This window comes from Choristoneura fumiferana, chromosome 24, assembly GCF_025370935.1.
Source record: "Choristoneura fumiferana chromosome 24, NRCan_CFum_1, whole genome shotgun sequence".
Taxonomy (NCBI): domain Eukaryota; kingdom Metazoa; phylum Arthropoda; class Insecta; order Lepidoptera; family Tortricidae; genus Choristoneura; species Choristoneura fumiferana.
The window spans coordinates 12,894,898-12,912,964 of record NC_133495.1 but is presented as its reverse complement, the minus strand read 5'-3'; the positions used below and the strand labels follow the sequence as shown (position 1 = coordinate 12,912,964).

Here is an 18,067-nt window from a genome sequence, read left to right as displayed (position 1 = left end):
GGGAGGGTGCGAAGTACTGGGTGGGGGTGATGAAATCTATCGCAGCGCTCATGGTGGCCAAAAGTAGAAATAGTCTGGCTCTGTCATCTGTCATACTCATATGAATCTGTCATTAACAAAGCAATTTGTTTAGTAATAGATGTTTGTGATATGATGCGAGCTTGAATTATTGAACACTGTCCCTGTTTTGTTCTTAATTCCTCTACATCATGGACATGGCCAGCAACAATCTTCCTTACGAAACGGTTTGTGGTTGAAATTTTATATTGAGTGATACTCACAAAACCGGTCTTCAAAATGATACCCAGTTTGATCTGAAAACGATAATTTTAATTTATTACTAGCGATATAAGAACAATTACATTATTTTACTATTATTCAAAGAAACCAATAAGATAGCTTTATCTTTTCGTTTTACAGTAAAAGTACAACTAAACATGAAGTAAACAAACCCTGACATAACGAAAATAAAACACACTTTTTGAATTGACAACCTTTGTCCACCCAAATCACGGTATCACAGTAATTTTGTATTATAAATTAATACGTTATAGGTATGATTTTTGTCACAATGTCGCGATGAAATTTCAAAACGTCAGAACATCAGAGCCAAAAAAGTTGCGGACGCTAGGTGGCGCTGATGTCGTGCACAGAGCGAATACAACGCTCAAGTTTGTTAGCTTTTATATTAAGTCTCTTTTTATATGCATTGTTACAGGTGCCTTCTATCTTACTTTTAAAATAAACCTCCTCGAACATCATGCCCTGTCTTTACCTTCGACTTTCCTCATTATCTGTCGCTCGCATGGTGACAACTGGCGCCCAACGTGAAGCAACGTGGGTTGCCACGATAAGAGTGACAGTACAAACCGGGCATAAAGGTCCTTCCTCCTATACCGCGAATTATAAACTACAGCGTTTTTAAACATGAATGAAAGCAAGGATATCTGGTAACGTCTGGCTGCGGGCCAATCGCAAACATTCCGAGTCGTCTAGACGAATTCGTTTCGACTTTAATAATAAACTATTATTTCTATGAATGCTTTAGATTTACCGTAATACTCAAGGTTTCGTGGTTTTAAATAGAACATTGGTCGGATAACGAGTACTGATGGTTGTGTAATTATTTGCATAACACTATTTCTAGTTTTCACTTTTCATATTCATGAAGTATGAAAGCAAGCAGTATTAAATCGAAATACGTAACAACAAACCATATATTTTCTGATAGCATAGTAAACGGTTGGTATAATTTGTATTAGTTTCTTTAATATACAAATGGTATAACAGTCACGTTGAATAATATTTAAAATGCATAATGGACATTATAAATAACAACGAAAAGTAAACGACAGAAACAAAGTCGATGAAGCTCTGCTCGGCGGAGCTCCTAATCCTTTTAAATTAAATTTTAAACCGATTTTTTTTTGCTAAAAATGAACTGTAGGTACATTTATTTTTTCAAAATAATATCCAGTGTATGGCCCAAAACAGGGTACAATATTATAAACAGAGGCTTTATAGGTCAGTAATTGGATCATCATGGTCCCACTTAATTAAAATCAAAACTTAACTTTTTTTTTTCTAAATTCAATGTACGCCATCCTAGAACCCAACTGACGTCGCCTGTCACGCTACAAATATCAAACATTTTGCTTTACATTGCTTCACCGAAAAAACTTTAATGTAATAATAATAAAAAATAAACTAATTATATAGCGAATACTGAAGTTTTTCCGGCTTGTATACAAAATTAACCAGTTGTTTTTTTAATACAACTCAATAGGAATCAAAGTTTAGGTAAAAATACCTAGCAAGAAATAAAAATGAACCATTAAAATTCCACCGCGGAAAGCCATTTTCTGTCGTACTTGTAAAGCCTGAGGTGAATCATAAAGGTGAATAAATATTGATGTTATATATAACAAAGAATTCACTATTCCAGGGTATTTTTATACACGATATTTTACTTGATTCCGTTTACTTCGACAGACGGTTCAGTTCTTTAATAGAAACTATCTGGTATTTGCCTAATTTGTTTTTCATACAAAATTTATAGTTCATAGCTATAAAGGTCACATTGGCTTCGTAGGTAGATATTGGTTTAGGTGGGCTGCTTCCAACCGAAGCAACTGTAGGTTTATGGGAGAGGCCTATGTCCAGGGACGTATTTGAATATCGAAAATTAATATATCTAAAGTTAAAACGTCGACAGTCTAAATAACGAAAATAAAAACTGAATCATGGATGCACAGAAATAACCCAGAAGAAGAGACCAGCGCTGAATCGAACCCAGGTCCTCAGCACTCCGTGCTACGTGCTATACCCCTACACCACCACTGGACAGGAGTCTAGACACAAATTTCTCCCATGCACCAGACTCAGCCTCCTTTTTTTTCCTTTTCTTAGCCACTTAAGCATATCCTTGGATTTCATGGGATGACCGTAAAAGTAACAAATTTAGAGTTGAAATAAAAATACTCCAAAAACCAATCTTGACAGTCAAAATATTGAAAGTAGCGTAGGTTAGGTTAGGTTCGATATTTTGAACGCCGATATTTTAACTATCGCTGTTGCAATTTTCGATGTTCAGATACGTTCCCCTTTGTCCGACAGTGGTCATCCTACGGCTGATATGATGATGATGATGATGATGATGATGAATCATATAATACTCCTTAATAACGTGACCCATTTTCAGTGTTTTCGGGGTACCTAGAAGCACTTCCGGAAATTTGGCAACAACACACGATTCTAGATACGGGTCACCCGATTTCTCAGATAATAGAATTAAGCTAGCTCAGACCAACAGTCCGAAATCATATTATTCGACAAAGAACGAAAGTCACTGACGTTGCTCAGAGAATTAGTTCGTTGAAGTGGCGTTGGGCTGGCCACGTCTGTCGCAGGACCGATGAACGGTGGAGCAGACGAGTCCTCGAATGGAGACCACCGACGGGAAAACGGATACGAGGGGCTGAAGACAGTGTTGTGGCGCGCCATGGAAGAGGCCTATGTCCAGCAGTGGACTGCTGTAGGCTGATGATGAGACCAACAATGGGAGAAAGAGAACGCAAATTACTTAAATGAAACCGCAAAAGTCAACTTCAAGGGTTTCTTACGTGTTTTTTGCGCGTGGAACATCCTGTCTCACCGACGCAGCAGTAACGTAAAATATTCCAGTACATCTGGAGCCTTTACTTGAAACTGGAACCAGAGGCATATTGCCTAACGTTTCAGACGTTCGCAATCTCAATCAAGAGTTTTTGGATACAACGTTACGCAATAGACCCTCTGGGGGTTTTCCAACTTTGATAAGTTCAAATTGCCAGACCAATGTCATTGTAAGGACTAAGGACCGCCTAACCTATTGTATTGCTTGCATTTTCTATCTAAACAAAAGTTTTGTACTCGTACTGATTTATCGTGTGCAATAAATAATATTTGTATTGTTATTTCAAAGTTCAATATCGCAAAAATGGCTGAAATAATAATATACTTATTTAATGAAACATAGCTAAGAAATTTGCTTTCATGAGAAAAAAAATCTGACTATCTATCTAAGAGCTACGATTTCACAGATAGATATTGGCGTGAAACTTGTAACTTCCCTCTTTTTGTGTCAGTGGTTAACAACAAAATTGATAAGCAAAAGAAAAAAATATTGAGGAAATACATAGAAGAACTAAGGATAACAACTGTTGAACCTCCTTTTAATGCTATGTAACTAATATTATATATGTACAGTTATATACCGGAGTATAGACTTTTATAAAATCATATAAATTTTTCTTCAACAATAAACAAAAAAAATAATAAAAATTGCGACTAACGGGCTGAAAGCAATAAAAACGTTGTTGCAGCAAATTTATGGTTCCTATAGTAATTGGCACGCCGTTAGTTTATTCATGAAAAAATATTTATATTTTTACATTGTACGGCTGCACCATTTCAAAACCTAGTAAGTAAGTCTCAAAAACTCAATTTTGCGATTTTTGCTTAAAACGTGGTTTCTAGCAAGTGCCTACAAGATACAAAAACATTTAGAGGCCTATCTCGCTCAAATTCAGAGATACGAGTACTCCAAAACCTAGTAAGTACAGAAAAAAACCGGCTTGACCATTTCAAAACCTAGTATGGCACAAAACCATTTCAAAAACCTAGTATGGGACATGCACTTACTAGGTTTTGAAAAAGTCAGAGAGACTTACTAGGTTTTGATATGGTCAAACGAGTTTAATTGTAACTTTTTGGAAAGTAGTATGTGTTTGTTAGTTGAAGTTACTAGTTTTTGTAAGTCAAATGTTATAGGTACGTTGTTCTTTATTCATTTTGACGCGTTGTTGGCAGCACTGTGCTGCCGCGCTAACTTCATGCTATTGCGCTGGAGCTGTTCGAACTCATTTAAACGCGCAGTTGCCAGCCATGATTGAGTTTGTATGCACGTGTAACGTTAAAATTTTGCTAAAACGTAGCGTAATTTGGCTAATAAATAAATGAAATAAGGCAATCGCACCAAGCGTATAGTGAACAACGCTTTGAATTTAGACAACAACCATTTTGTGTAAGTAAATGTATATAATACTAGCTTTCGCCCGCGTGGAATCCGGTTACCGCGCGCTGTTCCCTCGGGAACTGTGCATTTTTTCGGGATAAAAAGAAGCCTATGTCACTCTCTGGCCCATAAACTATCTCTGCCTGAAATCAAGTCAATCCGTCGCTCCATTTCGACGTGAAAGACGGACAAACATACCAACAAACACACAAACATACAAACACACATGTTTTGCAAAATGTTTGGATATTTAATTATTACGCTTCATACAGTAAGATTATTTCTACTTTAATACTCAGGACGTCTCAGTTCTAACCGTAAATGTTAGTGTTTTTTCATAGGATACTTATTTAAAAACCCAGAATTTAATCACATAAAATACCCAAACCTATTTCATGTAATTAATAACAAAACCTCTGCCTAAGTACCTACCTATTGCACTTCAGATCTCTCTCGATGTAGGTATATCGAGAATTGCCGAGTGCCAAATCGGAAGTAATCATACTGTATTATTATTGAGCGTGGGAGTGTGTGTCTCATGGTTTTATTGAGCTTGAGCATTTGTGTTATGTTTTATGTCTGTGCCATTTAGCATTTCATGTTATTTCGGTGTTAGTTTTTGCTATTTTATGTTATTTTTTCATCCCATTAATAACGACTAACGTTCAAAATACTACCTCGTCGCTTATTTGCTCATCTTTGCTTCTACTAATAGAACCATCTTGCTATTATGATATATATACTTCCGCAAGAAAATTAAAGTGAGCCCCCTATTCCTTCTCCAGAAATGTTTCCAGAAGAAAATGAAAGTCAACCTGTTGTTTCCGCTCCTGAATCCGCTCCTAAACTAGTACCACTGATACCCCAGTCCCGAAAAAATATTTGGATCAATCTCCCATTCAGTAATCAATTATAGTAATGGTAATTATGGTAAAATTAATAGGTAGTTGGATAAAGTAAAAAAATTAAGACTTGGTGCCGTTTGCTATTTTATGTTAATTTTTCATCCCATTAATAACGACTAACGTTCAAAATACTACCTCGTCGCTTATTTGCTCATCTTTGCTTCTACTAATAGAACCATCTTGCTATTATGATATATATACTTCCGCAAGAAAATTAAAGTGAGCCCCCTATACCTTCTCCAGAAATGTTTCCAGAAGAAAATGAAAGTCAACCTGTTGTTTCCGCTCCTGAATCCGCTCCTAAACTAGTACCACTGATACCCCAGTCCCGAAAAAATATTTGGATCAATCTCCCATTCAGTAATCAATTATAGTAATGGTAATTATGGTAATTAATAGGTAGTTGGATAAAGTAAAAAAATTAAGACTTGGTGCCGTATTTTTTATTTTTTATAATAAATTATTGTAATGAACAACTACTTAGCTGACTGTTTGTTTTATTTAAATTGAAAAAAGGTCCACGTATTAAAACTTATGATTTTTAGTCTTTTTAGTCTCTTGATCATGACAACGTGACAACACATAAGTACTGGGTTTTGAAATTGATCGGTTCACTATAAGTTTTTATTTGAGTTTAATTTCAAAACCTAGTATGGCACATAAAACATGCAATATAGGAAATTAAGTGCATATATATATACCTGGATATTCGGCTTAATCTAATAAACCGAGAAAGTATCACTTTTGGAACGAATATTGCACAATTTCGTACGGCTGAGACAAAACATGTTTTTTCTCTCTCCTGTAAAATTAGCTTAATGTCCCTTACTATGTTTTGAAATGGTGCAGCCGTGTACCTACTATGTATCATCAGCAAATGTAATTCCGCACATGAATTTCGAAAAACTCATAGGTGCGAGCCGGGGTTCGACCCACGACCCTCTGCTTGAGAGGCGACAGGTCAAACCAGTAGGCCACCACGGCAACATTACGGAATTACATTTGAAATTTACCACGAGCTTTGCGGTGAAGGAAACCATCGTGAGGAAACCTGCACAAACCTGCGAAGCGATTCAATGGTGCGTGCGAAGTTCCCAATCCGCACCGGGCCCGCGTGGGAACTATGGCCCAAGCCCTCTTGTTCCGAGAGGACACCTGTGTCCAGCATCATCATCATCTCAGCCTATACCGTGTTTACTGTAAAACGAACAAATAATTAAAACATCCATTGTATAGCCTGTAATCTGTAATGTAATCTGTATGTTATGTGCAATAAAGAGTTTTCTACATTTTTTAATTAAAACATAGATCGTACTCAACAAACTGAACAACAGTAGGTCAGCGACTTTAAAAAAAAATAAGTAGTTTTTTTTTAAATAAATTATTGGATCAGACGTTACTTCGCGGAGGTCCATATCCATATCAATGAACTAAAACAATTTCTTTGCTCACCCGCGACCTTATGATAGCTAAGTTTATGCAAAATAATGCGTGTTCATGCAGTTCCTCCACCTCTATACTGTAAAAACACACAAATCACACAAACCCATCTATCACCACCATCACACCACACTGACGCGTTTCAAACTTAACCAGAACATCTGCACAGCACCACAACGGTACACTTGCTACCAGATGTTTTAGCCTGCATGCCTGATGCTGATACCATGGTGTACCGTAGTCGGATTGACTTGAAATTTGATATGCAAATGTAGTTTGGGTGACAATGCAAGTTAAGTTGGCAAAAAGTACAGTCAGCAAAAAAAGCTTGCACTCAAGTTATAATCAGGGGTCGGACAAAGAGTGCGGATGACCTAAAAATGACGTAATCTTGCACACAAGATGATGTTTTTATTTAAACTTCCGTGTGACATGTAGTAGCAAAGTAGCATTAATGAAGTAACAAAATAATCGTAAATAAATCAATGGAATTCAGTGAATAAAATAAATTTCATATCGTTTAATAAAGAGGGTTATAAATGATAAGTGATAATTGCTTATGAAAATCAAAAATACTATTTGAAATCATCCTATAAGTGGTTTGACGTCATCGGCACTTTTTGTCCGACCCCTGGTTATAATATAAGACGGGTACCTACGTAATTGAAAACAAATATTTCAACTTAGAAACACATGAGAAAAACATTCAAATACGACGTCAAATAAAAGAGAAGTCCTTAATTAATTTTTATTCGCAACGGGATCGTGGGAAAATAACTCGCAAAAACATCAAAGAAATTCGCGGAATTTTTAAACCGCGCCGAGAATTTGTCCCAATGTATTTTTTTTACGAAATTCATTCTAATTTAACTAATTTAGGGTAACCCTTTTAACTTGCGGTTATGTTAAGTTAAATATAATTTACGTAATTTAAAACTGGCCAGAAACTGGTGGCCTAGTGGTTTGACCTATCGCTTCACAAGCACAGGCGTGGGTTCAAACCGCGGTTCATAATATATCTGAGTTTTTCGAAATGCATGTGCGAAATTACATTTGAAATTTACCACGAGATTTACGGTAAAGGAAAATTGTGGTGCCATATTTTAGTCGTGCGTGGAAAAAAGTTTCGCTTAAAGCGGACGGACTTTATGGGACAATGTGCCACTACATTTTCTTACACTGTGACCATACCATACAGAACCATAGAAATGCATTGGATTTACCCCCGCTTTGCTGAAAAGTACTTTTTTAATTAATATATTCGGCCCACGTCCGCCATTACAACGTTAATGTTCGAACCATAAATTGAATATTTCAGGCATCGTAAACGTGTCTTCGTGAAATATATTTATTGGGCATATTTCATTGGTCGAAGGGATTTTACGTGAAATGTGAGAATGGGCGATAATGGGTGAGAGTATTTGGGATGATGGCTTCATGTTGTAATGGGGTTTCTACGGGATTGAATCAGAAATGAGAAGAATAGATTCTTCACCAACATAGCCAAGCGGATTAGCTCGTCGAAGTGTCGATGGGCAGGCCATATAGTACGGAGAACAGATGGCCGTCGCGCGCGGGGTCCAAAATTTTTCGAGTAGAGACCGCGGATCGGGAAGCGCAGCGCAGGACGTCCACCAACAAAATAAACGGATGACCTGGCTCCTGGCTAAAGCCGCTCACGGTGCATACTGGCCGCTTCCAGCCGAACCAACTGGAGGTCTATGGGGGAAGCTTATCACCAACAGCGGACGTCCTATGGCTGATAGTAATATCGACGGGTGAAAGGCTATTTGTATCAAGCGACACTTTGGGCGATATTGAGTTATATATATCATTGCAATCAGCAGATTTTTCTGCGTCGATTGAGCTGGGTTTGGTAAAGATCTGAGCACTTTTTTGGCGCTTAAACCGGTCATAATTTGGGGACTAATTCAGAACATCGAAGTATGAAGTGCCATTAAATTTGCTAGTTTCAAGTAACATTTGATTTAAGCTATATGAGGCTGTGATTGTTTTCCGCTTAAACTGTTCTTATCTACCTTAAACTAATACGCAAAGTAGCTTAAAACATTTTTCCTATATTTAAAGTTTACTAACAACGTCAGTTAAAGCATGTAGCTTTCCACAAAAAATCAACCAACATGTCGCTTAATACATTTAGCCTGCACCAAAAACAAATAAAGCATGTCACTTGAACCATTTTGTTCTCACCTAATTTTCATACCACATATCGCTTGAACCATTTTTAAACGATGTCAAATTTAGAAAACGATGTTGCTTCAGCTTTTTATATCCGACATTTTTTATCCTAGGTAGTCATTGCAAGCGTTGAAATATTTTACTAAAGTTATTTAAACCTATACAAATCAATATGGATAAAAATACGTTGTGTAGGTTAAAGCATAAAACTTAACTTCACTTGCCCTAACTTCATGTCATGACGGTTAAATACACAATGACAGGAAATACTGTAGAAGAATTTATCCCTATTATTTCTAAACCGAAATTGCTTAATAATGCAAAGTATAAAACATCTCTCTCTATAACTAAGGTTAAATAAAATGACCTAAAGAAAATGTGCGATACCGAGAACGAGATAGTTATACCGAGAGGTTTTTCATCAAGAATAAAACTTATGTGTAGATCACATTGATAACAAAAAATGCTATTTACTCTTAAACTACATCAAATTTACAAGGAAAATTATAAGGGCTAAGATTGCTTGAGACTTAGTAGTAGTTTAAGAGTAAATAGCATTTTTTGTTATCAATGTGATCTACACATAAGTTTTATTCTTGATGAAAAACCTCTCGGTATAACTATCTCGTTCTCGGTATCGCACATTTTCTTTAGGTCATTTTATTTAACCTTAGTTATAGAGAGAGATGTTTTATACTTTGCATTATTAAGCAATTTCGGTTTAGAAATAATAGGGATAAATTCTTCTACAGTATTTCCTGTCATTGTGTATTTAACCGTCATGACATGAAGTTAGGGCAAGTGAAGTTAAGTTTTATGCTTTAACCTACACAACGTATTTTTATCCATATTGATTTGTATAGGTTTAAATAACTTTAGTAAAATATTTCAACGCTTGCAATGACTACCTAGGATAAAAAATGTCGGATATAAAAAGCTGAAGCAACATCGTTTTCTAAATTTGACATCGTTTAAAAATGGTTCAAGCGATATGTGGTATGAAAATTAGGTGAGAACAAAATGGTTCAAGTGACATGCTTTATTTGTTTTTGGTGCAGGCTAAATGTATTAAGCGACATGTTGGTTGATTTTTTGTGGAAAGCTACATGCTTTAACTGACGTTGTTAGTAAACTTTAAATATAGGAAAAATGTTTTAAGCTACTTTGCGTATTAGTTTAAGGTAGATAAGAACAGTTTAAGCGGAAAACAATCACAGCCTCATATAGCTTAAATCAAATGTTACTTGAAACTAGCAAATTTAATGGCACTTCATACTTCGATGTTCTGAATTAGTCCCCAAATTATGACCGGTTTAAGCGCCAAAAAAGTGCTCAGATCTTTACCAAACCCAGCTCAATCGACGCAGAAAAATCTGCTGATTGCAATGATATATATAACTCAATATCGCCCAAAGTGTCGCTTGATACAAATAGCCTTTCACCCGTCGATATTACTATCAGCCATAGGACGTCCGCTGTTGGTGATAAGCTTCCCCATAGACCTCCAGTTGGTTCGGCTGGAAGCGGCCAGTATGCACCGTGAGCGGCTTTAGCCAGGAGCCAGGTCATCCGTTTATTTTGTTGGTGGACGTCCTGCGCTGCGCTTCCCGATCCGCGGTCTCTACTCGAAAAATTTTGGACCCCGCGCGCGACGGCCATCTGTTCTCCGTACTATATGGCCTGCCCATCGACACTTCGACGAGCTAATCCGCTTGGCTATGTTGGTGAAGAATCTATTCTTCTCATTTCTGATTCAATCCCGTAGAAACCCATTACAACATGAAGCCATCATCCCAAATACTCTCACCCATTATCGCCCATTCTCACATTTCACGTAAAATCCCTTCGACCAATGAAATATGCCCAATAAATATATTTCACGAAGACACGTTTACGATGCCTGAAATATTCAATTTATGGTTCGAACATTAACGTTGTAATGGCGGACGTGGACCGAATATATTAATTAAAAAAGTACTTTTCAGCAAAGCGGGGGTAAATCCAATGCATTTCTATGGTTCTGTATGGTATGGTCACAGTGTAAGAAAATGTAGTGGCACATTGTCCCATAAAGTCCGTCCGCTTTAAGCGAAACTTTTTTCGACGCACGACTAAAATATGGCACCACAATTTTCCTTTACCGTAAATCTCGTGGTAAATTTCAAATGTAATTTCGCACATGCATTTCGGAAAACTCAGATGTAATGTATGAACCGCGGTTTGAACCCACGCCTGTGCTTGTGAAGCGATAGGTCAAACCACTAGGCCACCAGTTTCTGGCCAGTTTTAAATTACGTAAATTATATTTAACTTAACATAACCGCAAGTTAAAAGGGTTACCCTAAATTAGTTAAATTAGAATGAATTTCGTAAAAAAATACATTGGGACAAATTCTCGGCGCGGTTTAAAAATTCCGCGAATTTCTTTGATGTTTTTGCGAGTTATTTTCCCACGATCCCGTTGCGAATAAAAATTAATTAAGGACTTCTCTTTTATTTGACGTCGTATTTGAATGTTTTTCTCATGTGTTTCTAAGTTGAAATATTTGTTTTCAATTACGTAGGTACCCGTCTTATATTATAACCAGGGGTCGGACAAAAAGTGCCGATGACGTCAAACCACTTATAGGATGATTTCAAATAGTATTTTTGATTTTCATAAGCAATTATCACTTATCATTTATAACCCTCTTTATTAAACGATATGAAATTTATTTTATTCACTGAATTCCATTGATTTATTTACGATTATTTTGTTACTTCATTAATGCTACTTTGCTACTACATGTCACACGGAAGTTTAAATAAAAACATCATCTTGTGTGCAAGATTACGTCATTTTTAGGTCATCCGCACTCTTTGTCCGACCCCTGATTATAACTTGAGTGCAAGCTTTTTTTGCTGACTGTACTTTTTGCCAACTTAACTTGCATTGTCACCCAAACTACATTTGCATATCAAATTTCAAGTCAATTCGACCACGGTACACCATGCTACCAGCATCAAGCATGCAGTCTAACGTCTGGTAGCATGTGTACGGTTGTGGTGCTGTGCAGATGCTCTGGTTAAGTTCGAAACGCGTCAGTGTAGTGTGATGGTGGTGATAGATGGGTTTGTGTGATTTGTGTGTGTTCTTACAGTATAGAGGTGGAGGAACTGCATGAACACGCATTATTTTGCATAAACTTAGCTATCATAAGGTCGCGGGTGAGCAAAGAAATTGTTTTAGTTCATTGATATGGATATGGACCTCCGCGAAGTAACGCCTGATCCAATAAATTATTGAAAAAAAAAAACTAATTATTTTTAAAAGTCGCTGACCTACTGTTGTTCAGTTTGTTGAGTACGATCTATGTTTTAATTAAATGTAGAAAACTCTTTATTGCACATAACATACAGATTACATTACAGATTACAAACTATACAATGGATGTTTTAATTATTTGTTCGTTTTACAGGAAACACGGTATAGGCTGAGATGATGATGATGCTGGACACAGGTCTCCTCTCAGAACAAGAGGGCTTGGGCCATAGTTCCCACGCGGGCCCAGTGCGGATTGGGAACTTCGCACGCACCATTGAATCGCTTCGCAGGTTTGTGCAGGTTTCCTCACGATGGTTTCCTTCACCGCAAAGCTCGTGGTAAATTTCAAATGTAATTCCGTAATGTTGCCGTGGTGACCTATCGCCTCTCAAGCACCTCTGAGTTTTTCGAAATTCATGTGCGGAATTAATTACATTTGCTGTATGATACATAGTAGGTACAATGTAAAAATATAAATATTTTTTCATGAATAAACTAACGGCGTGCCAATTACTATAGGAACCATAAATTTGCTGCAACAACGTTTTTATTGCTTTCAGCCCGTTAGTCGCAATTTTTATTATTTTTTTTGTTTATTGTTGAAGAAAAATTTATATGATTTTATAAAAGTCTATACTCTTTTATATAACAATACACATATAATATGAGTTACATAATATTAAAAGGAGGTTCAACAGTTGTTAACCTTAGTTCTTCTACGTATTTCCTCAATATTTTTTTCTTTTGCTTATCAATTTTGTTGTTAACCACTGACACAAAAAGAGGGAAGTTACAAGTTTCACGCCAATATCTATCTGTGAAATCGTAGCTCTCAGATAGATAGTCAGATTTTTTTCTCTTGAAAGCAAATTTCTTAGCTATGTTTCATTAAATAAATTATTCAGTTCAGGTTCAGTTTCAGGAAAAATTCAGTTTAGTAGGTACCAAACTGAATTTTTCCAAATTTTTTCACTCAACAGGACTTTAGAGGAGGGGGACGCTCGACTTTAATGAAAATTCGCAATTTGTTGAATATTTTGCAAAAAGATAACTGTATCGAAAAATTGTTAAGGCAACCCCCAATGGTTTTAAAAGACCAATCCAACGATACCCACACTATAGAAAAAAAAACACCCCCTTCTTTACGTCTAAGGGAGGCAACGAAAAAAATTTTATTTGGTTTTTTTACTCCTTCGTCGGCGTGACTGATATGCGAAACTATAAGCGAAGCGAAACTATAAATGCAAACTTTTAATAAAAAGCCGAAAAGAAATGGTCGGCTTGTATTTTTGTTCATGTAAACTTAACACAAAGATGACAGGTTCTTCAAATTTTTTTTTTAAATTTACACCATAATACTTGCAGTCAAGGAAAGTCAGTCGCAGCCGGTCGCTTGCAGTCGGTGAAGGAAAACATCGTGAGGAAACCTGCACAAACCTGCGAAGCAATTCAATGGTGTGTGTGAAGTTCTCAATACGCACTGGGCCCGCGTGGGAACTATGGCCCAAGCCCTCTCATTCTGAGGGGAGGCCTGTGCCCTGCAGTGGGACGTATATAGGCTGGGATGATGACTTGCAGTCAATCTAGCTAACTTCAAGTTTGCCTTTGAAATGTCGACAAACTTTTAATCGAATATCAGTTAAGAGTCAATGTTTCCTATTTTTTCATTTTATCGAATATTTATTACCTCGAATGATTAAAATAAGTATTTTTAAATTAACGATTTTTAATTTCTAGTTTATTTGGCAGAACTTCATTTCATATTTTATTATTTCATACTTTTTTGAATGAATTTTATTTATTTTTGTTGGGATCGCAGTTCTAACGTAACCTAACCAACTTTTCTGGTAGCGACTTATTTTTGTTGGGGTCGCAGTTCTAGCCTAATCTAACCTACTTTTTGGTAGCAATTTGTTTTTGTTGAGGTCGCAGTTCTAACCTAGCCTAACATACTTTTCTGAAAGCGATTTATTTTTGTTGGGGTCTGGGTTCTAACCCAACCTAACCTATTTTTCTGGCACCGGTTTATTTTTTTGGTCACAGTTCTAACCTAACCTACTTTTCTGGTGGCGATTTTTTTTGAAGTGATAGTTCTAATCTAACCTATTTTCTGGTGTTTTATAAGATATAAACAGCGATGTTTTGTTTTTCTGTGTCATGAATAGTTGATGAAATGTATTTTTAAGCAAATAATATTTCTTGTAGTGCTGTTCTAATAATTGTTTTAATAAGTAATGAATAGCCGATGAAGTGAAATAACTCCAAGAGAAAGAATTAGTATTGAATATTCTATGAAAAGATTTCGATGAAATGAAATTCGATAGATAGTTAATCAAGGGGCACCCCTAACTTTGATTATAATAATTATATTCTGCCTAAACATAGATACATACTACTACTACTATTTCATCGACTAAAAATGTTGCCAATTTAAAGTATAACAGTAGGAAAGCTTGGCTAGTTAAATTCAATTTTTTTTCTTATATGCCCTTATATTCAAAGTTGGCCAGATTTACTTGTAATAACAATTATTATAATTAAGCTTTTGAAAAACAAGATAAGTACTTTGTTAGTAAAGTTTTAAATTACGGAAGTTAAGTGTGATTTGATTAGTTATAATTATTATTGTTACAGGTGCCAGTTTGGTAAAATAATTAATAATTTACATACTTAGTTCCTAAACCAAACCAAAATTAAAGCTGAAGTTGTTTACTTTTGCGAAAAGTAAAAACATTTTTGATTTATAATTTTACTTTTTTTATTTTTTTACTTGTAGACTTGATTCATATCTCTAAATACTGGAGTATCAACCGCCTACATCTAAATAATTCGTGAAAAATCTGTGATTTCAAACAATCCCGTTATTAATAAGCATGTGTCTTCAATCAATATGAACTTCCCCTATTTTTTTACAAATAAGGCATATAAACTAATTTGCTTTGCACCGTTTGGCTTGTGACATGACGTTTGATTCATTTAGCTTTACTCTGAAAGATAACCATCGATACACTTCAACCATTTTACCTGCTTCTGCAAGCGGAACCTGGTGTTCCTTAAAACAATTATCCTGACTCTAAAAAGTGGCTACTTTGTATGAAGCGACGTTTATTTTAGGAAATAGTAGGTTTTTTTTTATAACACCTAAACTGATTTTGAAGCATGCAAAATGAAATCCAGTGCTGGCACTATTCTATAAATATAACCATTTGTTTTATTTTTATGATTTTTTTTCTGAAATTTTCAACTTTGATTGCTTCTCCTGTAAAATTCGAAAAATGTCGCTTAATACAAATAGCCTTTCACCCGTCGATATGATAATGATGATGTTGAAACTTATCCCTTCAAATAGCGAACCTACTGTGTTAAAAATGATGTTGTGTTAAATACTTGTGATGTATAGATATCATAAGTGCTTGTTATAGCCTAAATTGAATAAAGATATTTTGACTTTGACTTTGACTTTATCCCTAATAAAGGAGCTCTTGTAGCTAACCCAGTTTAGACAGGAACATCGTTCCAATCGTTCCAATAATCTCGTTTCTTTGCTGAACTTTTCCCAACTACGAAGCAGTAAATAATCTACGAACTTTCTCTCATCCACTAACATTTACTTTGCTGATTCAATCTCGTGCAAACCGCAGGCGCTACGCAGGGCGCGAATTCGCATGAGTAAAGAAATAGCATAGAGACTTAGTTTTCCTTTCACTAAGTTTTTTATAGTTTCTTCCTTTTCAGCAATGTCTTCGAAATTTATGAATGAGTAGCCGTTACCCGCGACTCCGTCCGCGCAGAATTCGTTTAATGCTATCCCGCGGGAACTATGCAATTTTCCGGGATATAAACTATCCTATTTCCTTCTCTGGGACTCAAACTGGACTTCTTCTAAATCGGTTCAGTGGTTTAGACGGGATGAAGTAACAAACAAATAAATAAACAAAGACTTCCAAACTTTAGCATTTATAATATTAAGTGGGAAGGTGGGATTTTAGGTACTTTTTTAAATTTAGCTCCTGGTAAATTTAAAACATCATGAGAAAATCTTCACACACCAGGCAAGAAATTTAATAGTGTACCTATGTGAAATTCGCAATCTGCAATGGGCCCGCGTCCCTTAGGAACTGCAGTGGAATGTATACAAAGACCGAAATGATTAATATTGTGGTTGTATGAACCTCAGTCTCTGTTCTGTTCTTTAACTTATGTAAAACCACACTTAAGGCGTCCACACACCGCTAAATCACAATTGGCGTTGTAAATCCCGGGACACAGATAAAGCCGGCACGTGTGTCGCACCCTAATATCTCACTATCTGCTTTATGGGGCGGTTACATTTTTTATATGCGTCATTTTGGATGAATGCGAGATGTAGTTGAGGTTATGCTGGTAACACACAAGCGCGTTGTCCCGTAACAGAATGCTCACATTCCTAAATTTTTATACGAATGATCGATGGAGAATTATGTTTTTATAGCGTACGTATGCATCAAAGTATATATTTACAATCTAGGGCTCTTCAAGGCTAGAGTGAATAGGCTGTTACTGAATCAGTGAGATACACCTTTGGCCTCAACTGCACTATCAGGTGAAATAAAGATATATGTAAAAAAAATAGCGAAATTGATTATGAAAAGGTACGCTGGTACGCGGTTTTTAGGGTTCCGGAGCCAAAATGGCAAAAACGGAACCCTTATAGTTTCTGTCTTTTTTTTAGCACATACATAACAATTTATTATCAGTACGCCAAAGTGTAAAACAGTTTGTTGGCGTCGCGCTCTGATGCTAAAATTCTTGTGCAATTCTTGTGTTGTGTGTGTCTGTCTGTCTGTCTGTTCGTCCGTCCGCGGCTTTACTCAGGGAATATCAATGCTAGAAAGCTGTAATTTTGCACGAATATATATGTAAACTATGCCAACAAAATGGTACAATAAAAAATTAAAAAAAGTTTTTTTAGGGTACCTCCCATAGACGTAAAGTGGGGGGTGTTTTTTTTTCTTATCCAACCCTTTAGTGTGGGGTATCATTGGATAGGTCTTTTAAAACCATTAGGGGTAGGTATGCTAAGACGATTTTTCGATTCAGTGATTTGCTAAACTCGATTTAAGACGTGAGTTATCCGGGTCATTGTATTTAATATGAGTGAGTCTCACGGTCGTTTCATGTTCAAAATTACGATGTTTATAATTAGTTTTGGTTAAAATAAAATGTAACGAAAAAAAAGACAATAACGAATTTACATTTCTCATACAAAACTTAAAATTAATGTGACTTTATTCTGTTACATTGAATATAAACGAAAACTAATTATAAATATCAAAATGGCTGCTCCCATTATAGTCGCAAAGTTTTATTTTGTTTCAGTGTGTTCTTTGTAAATTAGAACGAAACGACTTTTGTGTGAAAATACGATCAGCGGCGAGCGTACTGGCGACTCTTACTTAAATTAGTACAGCCGTTTTACGCAGAGATAAATTAGTTGCTGTGAATAAAAGTGTTAATTGTTTTAATGCCCGAAATAAAAAAATATTTTCAACTATCGACAAACAAAAAAGTGTTATAAGTAAACCAATTATACCTTAATTCCAAATTCGCATGAAATAAAGCTCCAAAAACTCATTAGCTGTACCTTTTTTTTTAATTTTAAATTTTAAACTGTTTATTATAAAT

General features: G+C 35.9%; 1 protein-coding gene and 1 long non-coding RNA gene across 6 annotated transcripts in view; one reads left to right on the top strand and one right to left on the bottom strand.

Moving 5' to 3' along the window:
* Neto (Neuropilin and tolloid-like) overlaps positions 1 to 18,067 on the bottom strand; it is a 341,810-nt gene that overhangs the window by 138,272 nt on the left and 185,471 nt on the right. Inside the window, exon 2 of one of the 5 annotated variants that reach the window (XM_074106548.1) lies at positions 282 to 314. The exons of the other annotated variants lie outside the window; for them this stretch is intronic. The gene's annotated coding sequence lies outside the window, so the exon portion shown is untranslated. The remainder of the gene's footprint in view (positions 1 to 281; positions 315 to 18,067) is intronic. 5 annotated transcript variants of the gene reach the window in all.
* LOC141441708 (uncharacterized) lies at positions 4,008 to 5,382 on the top strand. The gene is made up of 2 exons (XR_012452839.1): positions 4,008 to 4,564; positions 5,341 to 5,382. It is a non-coding gene; the product is annotated as an uncharacterized lncRNA (long non-coding RNA).